The sequence below is a fragment of the Diachasma alloeum genome, unplaced genomic scaffold (genome assembly GCF_001412515.2).
Source record: "Diachasma alloeum isolate Michigan unplaced genomic scaffold, Dall2.0 Dall_scaffold_00318, whole genome shotgun sequence".
NCBI classification, from domain to species: Eukaryota; Metazoa; Arthropoda; class Insecta; order Hymenoptera; family Braconidae; genus Diachasma; species Diachasma alloeum.
The window spans coordinates 113,251-129,870 of record NW_021680457.1 but is presented as its reverse complement, the minus strand read 5'-3'; the positions used below and the strand labels follow the sequence as shown (position 1 = coordinate 129,870).

The 16,620-nt window shown below is 35.5% G+C and overlaps 1 protein-coding gene and 1 long non-coding RNA gene across 2 annotated transcripts in view; one reads left to right on the top strand and one right to left on the bottom strand.

Annotated features, from left to right (window-relative positions):
- The window catches only part of LOC107040112 (D-2-hydroxyglutarate dehydrogenase, mitochondrial), a 360,887-nt gene that overhangs the window by 253,071 nt on the left and 91,196 nt on the right, over positions 1–16,620 (bottom strand). The gene's annotated exons all lie outside the window — the stretch shown is intronic.
- LOC107040114 lies at positions 3,132–3,851 on the top strand. The gene is made up of 3 exons (XR_001460995.1): positions 3,132–3,208; positions 3,589–3,688; positions 3,777–3,851. It is a non-coding gene; the product is annotated as an uncharacterized LOC107040114 (long non-coding RNA).

Below are 16,620 nucleotides of genomic sequence, written 5' to 3'. Positions count from 1 at the left end.
ATTCTATTAAAAACTTGCAAAATTTTTTGGGGTATTTGCTATTTTTCCAATTGTAAATTTAAATCAGAACTTTTTTTTTTTAAATCGACGAATAATTCAATCAACAACACAATTCATTCCATGAATTATATGTCAACAAATAATAACATTGGCTTCTTCATCCGAATTTTACACATAAATTTATTTATTCTTTTTTAATCCATTTTTTCCTACAACTGTAACGACTAACTGAAAATTTTTGGAAAATCTCATTTGAAAAATCTCTAGAATAATAACATTCAAATGTAACGAGTTATATAAACAAATTGAATCCAACTGACATTTTTTCTGTATCATATCTTGAATTGAGCATCATTATCGGAAAAATTACACAGAATTCAAATTTAAATCAACAGAATCGACGGAAATCTGATAGAGTTTTGAATGGAAATCGGAGAGAAATTTAACAAATGCATGAGTTTTTTAAATATATTTTTTCATCATACGTGTTATCGTGGAGCGTTATGGGTTATGGTACCCATCAAACAACAGAAACCACGAACTTGTGGTAATTTGTATTTTCTCCAACAAAAAAGTCTCCTTTTTGAGGATCTAAAGCTCATTGTGGTCATGGTCAGGCGATTATTTAGAAGATAGTCTTCAACTACGTGATAGTAGTTGCCACTCACAGTATTGATATACCACATGTGATTATTGGGATAACTATGTTAAGTCTACGTTTTTTTTTATTACGAAGAAATGCAAGGAAGAGTAAGTTTCAAGTTAGAGGATATTAATTTGAGCATAAGTTTTTGGAAAAGGGAATAGAGAAAGACAGTGTGGAGTCTTCACTACGCATTTGGGAGAAATTGCTTCCGCTGCGTTTACTTATTTTCATTTAATAATTACCAAAAATCTCTGTTAACCATCTCCACAAAGAAAAAACAGGAACAAGTTATTGCTGAGGAGTAAGTACAATTCTGAAATTCCATTAAAATGGGAAATATACTGTTCCAATGATGAGCCAAAGGAGGATTATTACGAAAGTTTAAAAATATCAAATGTCTTACTGAGACTGATAGTTACTACTACAACGATGCTAATAATTGATAAGTTTGTTTAAGGAAAATGTATTAATTACAGCTAAAAAATAAAGGAAGACTGACGAAACAGTTTTCAAATATTGTAAGGATGGGAATTATAGTGTTCTGTTATCGGAAAGGAAAAGTTTCGTTTATCCTTTGTGAAAGAGAAGTTTTTTTTAATTGAAATTGGCAAACCATTCGTTGAACAAGAATTTCAGTAATACATTTTTTTTTTTCATTAAATTCAACATAAGTATTATATATATAAGTTTATGATACATGACTGATAAGTACCATTCGCATTTTTTATAATGATAAGAGATTGAGAAAGTTGTCATTGTGAACTGAAAAAGTTAATCAGTAAGGAATATTGTACGACATTTCTTTTGTAACACAGAGATGCTAAATTTTTCACAGAAAAATGGAAATGACAGTAGGTTCAATTGGCTTTATTCTTAAAATAAAAATGTTCTGTAAAATGTTCTGTTGATTGACATTAAAAATCTGTATCTTTGGCATTGTAAATTTGTCAATTGTGTTTTTTTTGTCAAACACTAACTTTCATCGAGAAATCTTCAATTATATTATTAAAAAAAATGAAATAATGCATCATCACGTATGGAAAAACCCAATAGTATTTCCTATGGAATATTCTATGGGGAATTCTATAGGAGATCCTAAAGGAAATGTTGGAATTCTCCATAGCATTTCCTATAGAAAATCCTATAGAATATTCTATAGAAAATTCTATAGGATTTTCTCATACGTGATTTTTCGTGATGTATGCATATTTTATCAAATTGTTTTCAACAAAATAATAAAGCTGTTTTTTCAAATAAAAATTTGACACATGTGGATCATATGTAAATATGTTAATTATTTTTAAAAATTTTTTTTGATAGGGAAAAAATGCAAAGATGCGTTCTGAATTCGAAAGTATTAATTTGAGCATAAATTCTTGAGATTGGAGATCCCGAGAAAGGACGATGTGGAGTTTTCTCTGCACATTCAGGAGGAATTGCTTTCGCTGCGGTTACTTTGTTCCCATTTAACAATTAAACAAATCTCCGTTTACAATTTTCAAGGCGAAAAATATAATGAAAATTTCAGTTAAGATTTCTGTTGGAATTCTGTTGGAATTCTGTTCGAATTCTATTGGAAAATTTTGTTTCTTTTTTCCATGATTTCTATTTACGTTATTCAATGAAGAACAGTAAATTAACTATTTAAATGAAATTCATGTTGAGACGTTAATTTGGTGTGAATACCACAGTGTAATGGAAACGAGAAAGTGATTTTCATGAAAGCGAACAAATTTTCTGATTCTGACGAATAAAAAGTGCGCATGCACAACGAAAAATGGCGACTTCCGGTGGATTTCCGAAAAGTTTTATTAGACCAGAAATGTGCATGGCAAATTCGTAATTGATTAAATAAACAATGACAAAAGATAGAAGAACTTCAGAAATCATTTTTTCTAAACCACGTCTCTTTATTTGTATTTTGAACAATTTACCTCGATTTTGGCACTACAGCAAAACTAAAAATAATCAAATTTGACAAAAAAAACTGAATTTCCGACATTTTTTCACATATTTTTGAAGAATGACTGAAAAACCGCTGAGGCAATCGTTTTTACAAACTACTCAGTTCTCAGTTACATAAATACGCACGGATTATAACAAAAATCCAATTGCATCATTTGTGAAAGAGTAATCGTCATGTCTTCTAAAAATGTTTCAAATGATCCAACTTGAAGAAAAGTGAAATCATGAAAATTCGACTATTGAATTTCGGAATCATTTCAATACCTACGCAACAGATTAGGGAGTTAATAAAAGGTACAACATGATGTACCGTTGTATCGTTTGTGTTTTGATGTTATTATAAACCAGCCTGGCACCCGGGACTTCACATTCTACTAATTTTGTGAACATAAATGGTCGAGTAGTGACCATTGTGTACAAAACTGTTCAAAATTTTCGAAGTGCCCGCCATGATTTACCGAACGTTGGTGAAGAAGTACGAAATTCTGGCGCTATTCAAGATGCTGAACTCATCATTAACCTCCAAATAGCGATACATCGGCAAATTGCTGGTCTGGCATTATTTAAGCTGCACGATTCTGCATTGATCGAATTGAGGTAGGTAGAACAAAAAATATAAAGCAAACGTCGATAATATTCATACGAATAATTTTTGAAAACAACAGACGTATAACTTTTCATTGAATAATGTTAGACTCTGATACGTTATATTACAACTAACCGACACGACTTTCCATTATAATGAAATAACAATCTTTCCAAATGTTTCTTCATTCTCGCAACTTTAGGATGACATTGTCATTCTAAAATTAAATTGAGAGTTACGACTCGACTGTGTTTGAGAATTCTTTGATTACAGAATATCCACATGTGCTTGCGTATTGTATGTGTCCTCCATAATTGAATGATTATTACACATTTACTGTGAATGTAATCTCACAAATTGGTAAATTCACTCACTGATGATAAATTTGCAGATTTTCATCATAACGAATTCAACATCACTGAGGCACGAGGCACGAGAAATTTACGCGAAGGAAGGATTATCTTGAGGAGATAAAAAATACGAAACAAGAGGTAATTAGAAAATATTATCATTGATGATTTACAAAATCATTCGTTAGTATTTTCCTGATGTTGTAATTGACAACCATCTTCATTTCAGGTCGATTGAGGTGGAACATTTGCGAACTCGTGTGTCAACAATCCAACAAGGAGAAAAATCAGAAATTGTAGAAATTAAAAGACTTTATCAGACAATAAAGATATTTCAGACTTTAAAGATTTGAGATCATAAATGTTGTTCAGACTTCACAGATATCAGAATATTTAGACGCACAGTGAATGCGAGACTAAAGACTTATAGAAAAAAGAAATAATAGAAATAAGACACTAAACGTCAATCATAAGTTTTTTTTTTTTTTTTCAAAAGTTCAGAAGGAAAATTTGTATGGAAATCGAAAAATTTATAAATCTTCATTTAGACATTTTTAATCTCATCATAATAAAGAGTAAATTTGCAAAATAAATTAATTCATCATTGAATATCCTTGAATTACCATAGCATAATTGTTTACTGCGTACGTTTTAGCAAATACTTGCCGATCGAAGGAAGATTTTTACCCATTCAAGATGTCGAAACGAGCGTTGAATACATCATCGAAGCCGAATAAAAGACACAAAGATAGAATTATACCTAACATTGCATCTGCAGATATGTATCCGAATCCTTCTCAGAGTTCTGTTGAACAAACCAGCTACAATTCTGTGAATTCGAATGAGAGTTTACTGCAATTCGAATCGCACTCTACTCGTTTCACTTCTGAAATCACTGCGAAACACGACGATGCTAGAAGTGATCAATACATTCCTACCAAACCGATATTATCATCAACAGATTGCAAAAATTCGAAATCAATTTCTCGAATTAAGCGTACTATGCAGTTTTCAAAGTCATCTCCAAACTTTATTCCGAAGCCAACTCAAATTTCAAATCATTTCTTATGTCGTCAACAGGATTTAGATACACAAACTGACTTACAAGACAGCATAATATTTTCTTCTTCTCAAGTATTCAGGAAACATGGTCAATTACTTCTTCCTCCATCTACCAGTGTGCAAAATCATTCAATCGGTTCTCATAGTCTATTGGTTAAATCAAAATATACTCTGTCAAATATCGAATGTAAAGTCTCCCTTGCAAACAGCCGGAAACGGAGAACAACAATTAAAATTGCTCCTTTCGCTCAACAACATCAAAATGAAAGTTCATCTTCCATTACCATTCCATTGGGACATTCACAATCAATTCCTTTGACAGAGAAGATTGGACAATCCGAAATTAATTGTCAACAACGAGACAGAATAAAATGTTCTTCGTCCCAAGTATTCGGAAATCGTGATCAATTAATTCTTCCTCCATCCACCATTGCGCGAAATCATTCAATAATCGAATCCCAACATCTATTGGGTAATTCACAATATACTCTGCCAAACATCGAAGGCAAAGTCTCCCTTGCAAACACCCGGAAACGAAGAACAACGATCAAAATTACTCCCCTCGCTCAACAACATCAAAATGAAAGTTCATCTTCGAATACCATTCCATTGGAAAATTCACAATCAATTCCCTTGACAGAAAAGAATAAACAACAAAAAATGAATAGTCAATTTCGATATATTCACAGTGTCTCTGATTTGCCATCGAACTTACAAAGTGAAGTGCAAACTAAACAACGTAAGATTCGATATTCTCATACAGTTAATAACGATGGTTCACAAAGACATGAATCTTTAAATTCCAAACGTAGAAATCGATATGTTCATGAAATTATTCGTAATGATGATGCGACAATGGACATGACTGATGTTCCCGAACACTATCTGGATCCTATGGATGTACTGTGTACAAGCTGTAGTGCACGACACTTCCGAGGAGAAAAAGTAGCGGGAAAAACTACTTTTAGTGATTGTTGTAGCCATGGAAAAGTGAAACTTGAACCCATGCCAGAGCCACCAAACATTTTGAAAGAATTATTCCATGGGAAACATGAAAAAACAACTCATTTCTTCCAAAACATCCGTCGATATAATAACTCATTTTCATTTGCATCATTCAATGCTAATTTAGTTCAGTTCAATAATAGACGGCCTGGTCCTTATTGTTTTAAGATACAAGGGCAAATTTATTATCAATTCAATACAGCATTATATCCAGCTGTTGGTGATTTGCCCAGCTATGGCCAGCTCTTTATCGTTGATCCAAATGAAGCAACTGAATTGAGGATGAATTCTGATTCCCATTTGAATAAAGAAATTATTCAAGCGATTGATGATGCATTACGTCAGAATAATGCCTTCGCACGATCATATTATATGATGAAGGAAGAGCTCGAGGCAATGAAGATGCAAAACAATGGTCAAGAGCCAGAATTGCAATTATTGTTCTCTCTGAAGAAAGGCCTCGATAAACGCCGTTACAATTTTCAAAGATCAAATGAAGTAGCAGCAATTTTTTCTACCACTGCAGATGGTGAAATTCCGGAATCATACATCACTATTCGCAACAAAAATACGAAACAATTAGAATACATGAGCACAATGGATCCAAATATTGAACCCTGGACTTATCCATTATTTTACCCACATGGGACAACTGGTTGGCATGCGGAATTGGCACAAATTGACAAACCAAGTCGAGTTACTCGGAATGCGTATTTCAAATATCGAATAGCTATTCGGGATGGACCCAACTATTTTCTGATGGGACGTCGACTGTTTCAACAATGGGTTGTTGATAGCTATGTGAAAATCGAAAAAAACAGAATGAATTATCTACGTAGTATTCAAAAAGAACTCAGAGTCGATTCCTATGAGGGTTTGATGGAATATATGAAACATAAGGCAAATGAGTCGAATGCACGAATTGGAAAGATCTTCATTCTCCCATCTTCACATGCAGGATCACCACGGTACATGATGCAAATATATCAAGATGCAATGACAATAGTCAGGACATTCGGGAAGCCTGATTTATTTATCACAATGACCTGTAATCCGAAATGGAAGGAAATTGTGGAAAACTTAGGCAACGGAGAAACTGCATCTGATCGACCAGATTTGGTAGCTCGCGTGTTCAACCTGAAGAAAGATGAACTTTTAAGAATCATAAAAAAAGAGAAGCTATTCGGTGAGGTGCAAGCTTATGTTTATGTAATTGAATATCAAAAAAGAGGATTGCCGCACATTCACCTCTTATTGACGTTGAAACCAAATTCTAAAATTACTACTCCAGAAATCGTAGATAAATATATTTCAGCGGAAATTCCAGATGCGACCGAAAATCCCAGATTACATGAAATTATCAAGACAAATATGATACATGGGCCCTGTGGCGATTGGTGTTTAGACGACAAAGGGAAGTATTCTAAGAAATATCCCAAAGAATTTTGTGTTCAAACAATCATGGATGAAGATGGTTATCCTCATTATAGACGTCGAAACACAGAGCCCTTTACTCGTTCTGATAGATTCAATTTTGATAACCGGCGTGTCGTTCCTCATAACAAGGAATTGTTACTGACTTTCAACAGTCACATTAACGTTGAAGTAGTTTCAAGCATTAAAGCAGTTAAATATTTATATAAATATATCTTCAAAGGACATGATGCCGCGGCCATTGTAATTCAGGACTCTGCATCACAGCAGCAAGAAGTTATACATCACGATGAAATCAAGAATTATATTGAAACTCGGTATGTTAGCCCTCCTGAAGCCTGTGCCAGAATTTTCAATTATGACATGCATGGTAGGTAGTCATTCAATTACACGGCTACAAGTACATCTGCCAAATCAACAAGCCGTTATGGTTAATGAGCTTGATAATAACAATGCTATTCAAGCTGCATTAAATAAGGAAACGATGCTGACTGCATATTTTGCTTTAAACAGTGAGGATCCTCAAGCTCGACATTTCACATATCCAGAAATTGCTTTTCATTATACATATAAAAAAGTTAATGGTCGATACATTTGGAGTAACCGTCGGGGGAAATTCAACGTCATTGGTCGTATGTACTCAATAAGTCCTACACTCACTGAATTGTTTCACCTCAGACTTCTCCTATTGACTGTGAAAGGTGCACAGAGTTATGAAGATTTACGAACAGTAGATGGAGTAACACATGATACTTTTGTAAAGGCATGTTTGGCATTGGGTTTGATTGAAGATGATGATGAATGGAAAAATGCAATGCATGAGGCTGAAATTTGGATGATGCCCAGGCAATTGCGACACTTATTCGTCCGCATATTGATCCACTGCAGACCAATCAAACCTGAAGAATTATGGGAAGAGTTTAAAGATGCACTGTCGCAAGATTTCTTACATTCGATGCTTTTACCACAAGCTCATGGAAAAGCATACATTCAAATAAATACATTGTTGACTCAAGAAGGATCGAGCCTGTCAAAGTTCCCGTCTATGCCTCAAATTAAAGAAGTATGTTGTACTGAAGATGATATGCGTATGACTGATCATCTCACGATTGGTAAAACACAATATCAAAAACTAAATCACAAACAAAAAGAAATTGTTGATATGATTTCACAGATTGTTTCAGACGAACGACCTAATAATGAGCTGCAATTCTTCTTTGTTGATGGGCCTGGTGGATCAGGGAAAACATTTGTTTATACAACTCTATATCATCTATTACGCAGTCAGGAGAAAAACATTTGCACCATGGCATTCACGGGGATAGCCGCCATATTGCTTCCTCATGGAAAAACAGTTCATAAAACGTTTAAGTTGCCACTTGCACTTTATACCGATTCATCTCCAACGATTAAAGTTCAGTCAAAGGAGGCCGAATATCTCAGAACTGTCGATTTATTCATCTGGGATGAAGCACCAAGGCTCCACGGCATGCGTTACAATTGGTAGACAAGATTTTGAAAGACGTAATGAATAACGACAAACCATTTGGTGGGAAAATAATGCTATTAGGTGGAGATTTTCGACAGTTATTACCAGTAAAGAAGAATGCCACTCGCAGTGAATTAGTCGATTTGTCGATTAAATGCAGTCACTTATGGCCTTTGTTTTCACAATTTTCTCTAACAGAGAACATGCGTACGCGACCAGAAGAAATCACATTTACTGACTTTCTATTGGCAGTTGGAGACGGAAGTATTAATGTGAATGATTCTGATATTCATCTACCAGATGATTGCATAGCTTCTCCAAATTCTGACATTGCCAAAGAGATGTACAAAGAAGTCATTGATAAAAAAGAATACGAAAAATTGCATCAGGGGCCATATTATCAGCCAGGAATGTAGATGTGAACGATATCAATAAGCGCGTTGTAGAATTATTGGACAAGTCAACTGAAAGAATTTACACCAGTGTTAACACCATTAACAACTGTGATAACGGCGAGATGGCTGAAGCACTATTACCTGAATATCTAGAAACATTAGAACCTAATGGTTTTCCTCCTCATGAGTTGAGGTTGAGGACGAATGCCATTGTTATGCTTATTAGGAATTTATCCATTAACGAAGGGCTGTGTAATGGAACCAGATTACAAATATTGGAATTGTCAAATCATTTATTGAGGTGCAAAATTTTAACAGGAGATAAGTCAGGAGAAGAGGTATTCATCAATCGAATCACCCTCTACAATGAGGATGATTATCCATTCACATTTGGACGCAGGCAGTTTCCAATCAAACTAGCTTTTGCTATGACGATTAATAAGTCACAGGGACAAACTTTTGAAAAAATAGCCATAGATCTGAGACGAGATGTATTCAATCATGGTCAACTGTATGTTGCATTATCACGTGTCCGATCTTGGGATTCTGTAAAGATATATTTAGGGACCCAAAGAAATTCAAACATTGTTAAAAATTTTGTATACAAAGAATTATTCAGTATTGCATAATAGATGTTTAGTTTCATGAATGTCACAATCGAAAATGCGATTCAATAGGAATCTTAGGACAAATAACGAGAATTGTGCGATTTTCGCCAATTTTGAAAAGTTAACAACATTTTAATTCAATATTGAAATTAAACTGGTGACAGACTAAGAAGTATTATTTTCACGGCACTTAACAGTCACTGCGATAATGAAGATGATGAATAATTAATTGAAGGAAAACAATACAAAGGGGAAAACGAAAAAGAAGAACGGCACGGAACGGAATCAACGTCGCGGCCGCTTGCGGCCGCGGCGGCTCTAGTTTCTTAAAAATTTCAAGAAACTCGAAAATTTTTCTCAAAATTTATTGAATTCCTCCAAAAATTCGAGAAACCTCCATAATTCTTTGGAATTTTTCCAGAAGCCTCTTCGATTCCTCCGAAACTTTCAAGAAAAATTTTCAAGAAAATTTTCAAGAAAAATTCCCATTCTAGCACTGAAAAAGAGGGGCAAAGTGGCAGCCAGGGAAACATTCCAGTGCTGGCACTGAAAATTTTATTGGTATTCCTGCGAATTTTTCGTGTACTGAAGTGAAATTTTCACAGGAAAACCAATAAAATGTCCAGTGCCAGCACTAAAATTTTTCCCTGGCCGTCATTTTAACCCGCTTTTCCAGTACTAGTACTAGAATTTCTCTTGGAAATTTCTCTCCGTATAGAAATCCTTGAATTGTTTCGAAATGTCTGGAAGTTTTGAGAATTCTCTATTTTCTAGTGTTTGCTTCAATTCCCTCGAAATTCATGGAAATCTGGAGGATTATCTTGAAATTTTCAAAATTTCTTCGGAATTTTCATAAACGGAAGCAATTTTTCGAAAAATTCTAGGTTTATCGAATTCCTTCTAGAGTTCCAGAAGCTTGAAGAATTTTCTCAATATTTCTAGAATTATTTCTAAAATTTCTCTTCTCAAAGTTTCTAGAAACTCTCAAGATTTCTTCTGAAATTAGAAATTTCTTCAATTTCTTAGAAATTTTTAGAAGCTTCGAGAATTTTCTCGAAGTTTTTTCGATTTCTCCACAACTTCTAGAAATCTTCAAATTGTTCAGAAATTTCTGGAAATTGTGAGAATTACTTTTTTTCTATTGTGTTCTTCAATTCTATCGGTATTCCTAGAAATTTGAACGATTATTTTGCAATTTCTAGAAATGTCTCTAGTTTATCCAGTAAATTATTCTCACCGATAAAAAATAATTATTCACACACAAAAATATTTTGTTGTAATTGAAGGGCTCAGGAAACCAGAAAAAAATCCAAGGTTGCAATATAGTCTTGGAATTTCAGAGGTCTAAATAAATTCAAGGATGGCAAAATTCAACTTTATTGAATATTCTGAATATTGTTAATTTTTCATTGAATATCTCGGATACTTTGGAGAATAGCAAAATTTTTGTCAAGACCGTTTATATAGAGCAAATAAAGATGTACAAAAAAGTTTTGTTTGGAGAATGACTAGGTTTAGGGTGGATGTGGGATGAAAATGTGGAGGGAGATGTTGGGAAAATTACTGGTGAGCTGGATTTAAAATTCATACTTTATTTGTGGGATCGAATCACTTTAGTCGGAAAATTATGTACACGTCTTTGGTAATATATATGTAATTTCACTGGTGATAGTCTAATTTCACTGATAATTGTTTTTGCAAGTTAATTTGGTGAGTCACTGAATTGAAACTGAATTTAATCAACAGAGGTGATGTACTGAACAAAAGTATTAAATTTTGAATGCTATTTGACTGAATCGACTATGTCATTATCGTGACGATACTAAAACACACCTGAACGACTGCTCGATATGAACTCTTAATAATGTTGATTAATACTCGTTAATAACTATTCGGTGAATTATTACACGTTGAATTACTCGTTGAGTTCTACTTAATACTTGTGGACTAGTTGAAAGACTACTACTTAGTTGATGTGAACTCGTTGAAATACGAATGGATACTTTGTAGTTTTTCTCTACCGGGTGCCGCGCTGACCTGTGTCCGTTGACCCGAAGGGTCACGGAGATTTTCGGAGATGGCGGAGGTAGTCGACCGTGAACAATGTGGAGATTTTAGCTGCGTTTTAAACAAGTTTATATCGGAAATTTGGCTACCACCCATAGATTCGGAGATATTCATCGAAAACCCAGCTGAAGGCTATTGCGTTGAGCGCACCAGGAGGTTTGAATAAGTTGCGCATGGCGCCAATCACGTGACTCATGGCACTGGCGTAGGAAGGGGAACAGCTGACGCGTTGCACCGACTGTTCCGAAATTGCTTTTATAATTTATAATAAATTAACCGTACATTTTGGGCTATAAGTTCCTAACTCCCCCCGATAGGAAATTTTCTCAGCTACAAAGAAATATTTTTTTTCCCATCTGATGAGGTTAACTAAAGATATCCAGGATTGAAGACGGCCTGTCGCCAATTCCCAATTGTTCAGAACAAATTGTTAATCTACCCGACAAATTGGAGCATATACATTTTAAAACATTAATAATGACACTTTTAGCTATCGATTGGTATAATTTAGTGCTCTTCGGTTAATTCCGATATAAACGACATTTTGAGATCTAGTTTGACTGGATGACTGTCCGTCCGTCTATCTATCTGTTAGTATGTCTGTCTGCCCGTCCATCTGTCCGCATGCCTATCCGTTTATTTGTCCGTCCGCCAGCTTGTTTATTTGCTTCTCCGTTCGTCTGTCCGTCTGTTTGCCTGTTTGTTTGATGGACCATCTCTCACCCTGTTCATCCATCTTGCAGGGGTACATTACATTACCTGAAATTGTAATGTGATGTACCTCAATATTAGGCGTAATTTCCGCCTTTGATATTCACCACTGAAAATTATTCTTTAAACGTAATTCAAATTCCAATTTTTCCATACGCAACTCAATTCTTTGCATTCCTATCCTTGCATTTCTTCAATTATACACCCGTCCACTTTAACAGTTAAATACAATATTCTATTCGAAAATCGCAAAATAAATTCTGAAAACATGATAGGCTCAATAAATGCAGCATAGACAGGGAACCAGAAATAGAGCCAAAAATCAAATCAATTCCCTAACTCCTATTTCTATAAAATGACCGAGAACGCGACGGTAGATGCAAGATATTAATACCGGAAAACTCAATCCACGATAACTAGGCCAAAATTGGCATAAACAATTATCCCTAACATCCACTAAATCAATTTCTACCAAATCCCTAATCAAACAATTAATAAATCCGAAAGGAATCCGAATAAGGCGCAAGGTAGCGCAATAGCCGTATCGAAAAGGTACTCGAATTCCTAACACAATAAACTGGAATTCGCTTTACCGAAAGCATACCCAGTCAACCTCCGGAATGTTGAATACGCCGAACACGGTACCCGTGTACCTCAACGGTACCTGACCTTCGGTTACTACTGGTCCGAATGGCACAAAATTCCTATTTCAACCTCACGAAGATGACACGAATACTTCTAACACTTTTAGACAATTAATTAATTCTACAAGCGGGTAGTACAATCGCCAGACCAATAGGTGCCGCACAACGCACAATTATTCCACAAAATAATGGCCAGAAAACGAATAACGTAACCAGAATGAAAGGCAAATTACGGGGTTGCAAACTCAAAGAATTTAGCCGTATCCGTACGCAACGAAATCAAAAGGCGAATTCGAGGTATCAGACACTAATACAGTAGCCAGCCTAATTTACAAAAATAATGCACAATAGGACTAACGACGGACGAATCGTAAAACCCATTGAATACACAAAACATAATGATCGTAGGCACAACACGGCAGGGAAATGAATTAATTACTCAAAACGAGATAAGTCACTTAAGCGGAAGTATCAGAATAGATGCAACGATAGCCTCACTATGAGCATTGATCAGAGGCAAGGTATTAGTACGAGGGCCAGCCATAGGTTAATGACTCCGAACGAACTGGCAGCAAACTGCAACGACAGATTACTGAACGACTATCGACGTTAACGCCAAAAACTCCCGAATTTATAGGTTTCCAAAAGGTGAAATGGAAAGAGAGCGAATGCCTAATGCGTAAGATAGAACGAGAACCCTATACTCGTCACGTGATGACATGCAGGGAGAGATGGCAGACTTCGACGTAGCAACTGTCCAGCGCCGGGCGCAGAGGAAAGAACTAATAATAATATTAAGCACAAAAACTCGACAATCCATAAGCGCTTGATTGAAGACAAATCTAAGATTAAACTAAAAAATTAAATGGAATTCCAAGGCGTTTATTCGGCCAGATATATTCTATTCACTATGATTTCCTCTGAAGCCGTATTCTCAAGGATTCTTGGGCTAGATATGCATAAAATAATCAGTAGGCGAAAGCGCAAAAGAAAATTTAATCATCAAGACAAATCAAGACAAATTGCCTTGGCAATTAACACGAGTATGACCGTCATTATTGGTCGTGTGACCTTCCACCGAAACCCAACAACTGACTTATATCTTTCCGATTGATCCACCTATTAAGCAGCAGTATTTCAACTGCACCTACACATTTCTTCAAAGTATCAAACGAACAAAAAATCCTCAAGCCATAATGGCGCAGTTTGTTAACATCGCGGCCTACGTTGCGGGAATCGTATCAGTCCCGTATAGTTGAATTCATGAAATTCCTAATGCACGAGCCGCACAATGAAAGAAACACTAGCAAAAACATATTTTAGCAGACCCAAAATAATTAAAATTATACCTACATACTATTAACAGAAAGTAACCGTACGCGATCTGATTATTCCTGAATCTATAGACGCTAAATTAATCCCTGGTTAATCGTCTCGTATTGATTCAATTGAAACTAAGGCTCTGGATCTTTGTCTAACTCACGACACTTTGAAGTTTTCGGTTGTCTCTGGCTAGATTGTCTCGCAACAAATTTCCCAGAATTCCTTACAAAAGGAAATAATTTGAGTTACTGTCTTTTAATCCCGTGAATCCCACAGAACCGATCCGTGGGAGGTGGGACTAACGTTACGGTGAAAAGTTGCGTTTATTTATTAATTGGGAGAAGTTAAGGATTTGTGGGGGAATTTGTCAATAACATTTGTAATTGTCGTCCGATTTTGTTGAGCAAGGGCTTAAAGTCTTTATTTTGCTTGCTCGCTCGTTTTTTGTCTAGGAAGTTTCAGCGTAGATCCATTATTTTGGGATTTAGCAAAAATGTTTTATGTAGGAAACGGTTTTACTTATGAAGGGAAGGGGGGGGGGTGGTTTCCAAGTTGGTCTGAATAGGGTGACTCAGGGCTCAAAATTTCGAAAATTTTCTCCGATTGTCAACGAATCTGTAGCGGCTCTCAACGATCCAAAAATTATAATTTTGATATCGTTTTTCTCGCTAGACCAGTCCAAGCATTTTTGCTCTGGGTTATGGAGAATTCACTCTTTCCGAATTTCCATGAATTTTTGTCCCTCTATACGTGATGCGTATATGGCTGGATTTTATTTGCTCCCTCCCTCTCGCTTTCATGGTAGTCCGCATATCTCTCCTCCCGATTCTCGGAACTCTCGAGTATTTAGGGGATTAGCATTCAAATTAGGATATTACCTATTTTCCTCGTGTCTTCAATATTACCTGAGGAATTCGGCTAACTTAGCATTGTCGCCGAGGCGATCGATAATACATTATTTTTCATCATCCGATACTGTGAATCAATTTCTAGAGTCATTGTTATTATGAATTTAATTGTTTCTTCTGTCTTTGGGAGAATATTTGATGAAGTTTCGTTATTTGAGATTGCTTGGCGTTTATTGAGAATAATAATAAAGTTTTTAGGCATATGTGAAGACTTGTTGTAAACTGATTTTGACTCCCAATAACCCGTTTCCATCTTACTGAGCGACCCGAGGACCGTGACCTTTCCGCAGAAATCTAATTGACTCCCTTTTGGCATACGCTTCAGCGAATTTCGAAGATAGTTGAAGGTGTTTTTGCCGATTTATCCGGTCGGGTAATTTCAGTTCAAAATTACATGGCGCCCATAGGAATATGTTTTTGCGAGTTTTGGACATTAGAATTACATTTAGGGGAAGAAGGGGGAAGGTATTTACAGCATTTTCAACTCCCAGATAAAAATGTCACGATACAAAGTTCATTTTTTGCTTTCAAATGGAAGCTTTGTAATCGTTCAAAATTAAGTTTCCAAATTTTTGTGTCGGGGTAACTAAATATGGTCTAAAATGTCGGAATATACGATTTTTAGATGGTGTCTGTATGTATATTTTTTTTCCTTCCGAGGTTTTGGGGCGAAATGTACCTAACCGCACGATAGTGGATAGTAACATGGCGGTTACTGTCACACGCTGTGTCGGGCCCTCACCCACTAAAACCCCTTGACCCCGGGAATTAGTCGAACCTACTTTCCCTCGCGGCACCACCGTTAAGTATTACTTCGCGAGGGAGGTCTGAGCTATTTGCTCTTCCTCGTTGTTTAAGCCTATTGTACGTCCCCCTGTCCTCCTAAGATATTGTGTGAGGGTAGGCGGTTCCAACAGGTTTTGCATCTATAGTGCAGTTTTGCTCTTTTGCTCCTCAATTCTGAGCTCCCTCATGACTTGGGCCGCGAAGTTACTCGTTTTGGGTTCCATGTCTAATTTTCACAAAACAATTTAAACACGTCATTTCAACACATGACAAATCAACATAACCAAACTGAATAAGTACAAATTCAACATTAACAAAATGATCACATCACAATATCATCGCGCAGAATCTTCATCACATAACAAAATAATAATTTTGCCTAATGAACATAATCATAAAAAAACACAATTAATTAATGAACACAATTATAAAAAATTATGAAAAAAAGGCTCACAAATATTTTACAAAAATCTGTAATGCCCATAAAGCTCTAAAATAAGTCAAATTATTTTCCATTCATTCAAAACCACATCAGAAATCAATATATCGATTAGAAAATTAAACAAACCGAAATGAACCGAATGAGTATCGAAACAGGTCCGGATTAAAATACCATCAGTACATGAAAAACAGTTATTGCG